This window comes from Macrobrachium rosenbergii, chromosome 12 (genome assembly GCF_040412425.1).
Source record: "Macrobrachium rosenbergii isolate ZJJX-2024 chromosome 12, ASM4041242v1, whole genome shotgun sequence".
NCBI lineage: Eukaryota > Metazoa > Arthropoda > Malacostraca > Decapoda > Palaemonidae > Macrobrachium > Macrobrachium rosenbergii.
Genome location: NC_089752.1, coordinates 109,761,591 through 109,763,765, shown reverse-complemented (window position 1 = coordinate 109,763,765; position 2,175 = coordinate 109,761,591).

Genomic DNA, 2,175 nt, shown 5'->3' with positions numbered 1-2,175 from the left:
GTCCTACTACTATTTCTTAGGGTATCCCCTTGAAGCGACTCGTTCTCTTCGAAGAAAACGGAGTGTTGTCACTTGCAAGTAGGTGATATCGATGCCGCTATTATTATTATTATTATTATTATTATTATTATTATTATTATTATTATTTAATTTTTTTCACTTTTCATTATTAAATATGGGTTCTTACATTTTCATTTTCTTTTTCTTGGGATTTTTTCTCTCTCTCTTTTTTTTTTTTGTCCGTTCATTTCTAAAGTGGAATGATTTGTCCTTGCAAGCCCAGACCTTTCTGTTTGGAAAACTCTCTCTCTCTCTCTGAATGCTAAAATATATATATATATCTCTCTATTCTCTCTATATATATTATTTATGCCCATTTCTCCGCGTTTATGTATTATTATATTTGTCCTTGCATGCACAGACCTTTTATATATATTATATGCATATATAAGAGCTGTTATATGAATGTATAATATACAGTATAATATATGTGTTTATATATATATATATATATATATATATATATATATATATATATATATATATATATATATATAGTATATATATGTGTGTGTGTGTTTGTGTATATATATATATATATATATATATATATATATATATATATATATATATATATATATATATATATATATATATATATATATATAAATACAGTATATATAAGACAACGTAGTCAGTCAAAGATCCGTGAAAATAAGTTGTTTTTGTGTAAGATTCCGTTTTCCTTGCCTAATATTTTTCGAGATTTGATACTTCGAGCGCGAAAATGTCTGATCTTTTCCAATGCCGAATTACAGTTTCAAAAAACCACTAAATAAATGATACAGTTATCAACAATCACTTTATGAAAGACAGAGGAGGCAACTCTCTCTCTCTCTCTCTCTCTCTCTCTCTCTCTCTCTCTCTCTCTCTCTCTCTCTCTCGTGGAGATAGGTGGGTGAATTCACTGATCTACGCTTAGGCATAGTTGTTTTAATGTTGACGGCTTTGAAAAAAAAAAACCGCAGCTCTTAACAGGTGTTAAGAAATGATTTAAAATTGTTAACAAATGCATAGACTTTCATCCCGACTTGCGAAACCGAACAGAAAGATATTTCTGTGAAGCTAATTACGTTGTTACACCGTCATCAATTGTTGTCTTGCATCCGCGATTACATTTAATCAAAGGCCTTCCATTTCATCTTTTACAAATAACAGCACCGACACCAAGAGGTTATTTCGGGGTTATTTGTTGTGCGTCGGTCGAGGCTAATTAGAGCCAAATACTTAAAAAGAAAAATCTGTATTCCTTTATTGAAGGAACGCCTCGTACTAAGAGCTCGGAAGCTGACGTTTGAAGAGGTACTGATAAAAAGATGGGACTCGGTTTATAAAAATAAACTCGTTAGTAGTAGCAAACGATATTGATTATGGAAGAGGTTGAGTTTATAGCAATGGAATAAATGAGATCAGACTTGAAGGTAACGATGCTTATCACTAAAAAAAAAAAAAGTAAAAATGCGCCGAAGTTTCTTCGGTGCTATCGAGTTTTTTGTACAGCGTATAATGAAGGCCACCGAAAATAGACCTATATTTTGTTGGTCTCGGTATAATGCTGTATGAGCCGCGGCCCATGAAACTTTAACCACGGCCCGCTGGTGACCTGTCCTATAACGTTGCCAGAAGTACGATTGTGGCTAATCTTTAACCTTAAATAAAATAAAAACTACTGAGGCTAGAGGGCTGTAATCTGGCATGTTTGATGATTGGAGGGTGGATAATCAACATACCAATTTGCAGCCCTCTAGCCTCAGTAGTTTTTAAGATCTGAGGGCGGACAGAAAAAGTGCGGACGGACAGACAAAGCCGGCACAATAGTTTTCCTTTACAGAAAACTAAAAACATATGGAAACAAAAAAAAGTATTTTGATTACCGTGAGGCTGTTGTAAAAAAAAAGAAGAAGAAAAGACTGCTACATTCAAGAAAATTCTAAGTTACCAGACCCCTCAGAGAATTAAAAAAAAAAAAAAAAAGACATTACTGGCTATAAAAAAAAAAGAACGAATAGTTATAGGTGTGCAAAAAGAAGGAAAGTGAAATACGTTAAAAGCTGGGAAAATCCACTCGATCCATTGGCACTTTCCTGTCCTATTTACAAGGATTCGTTCTGCATC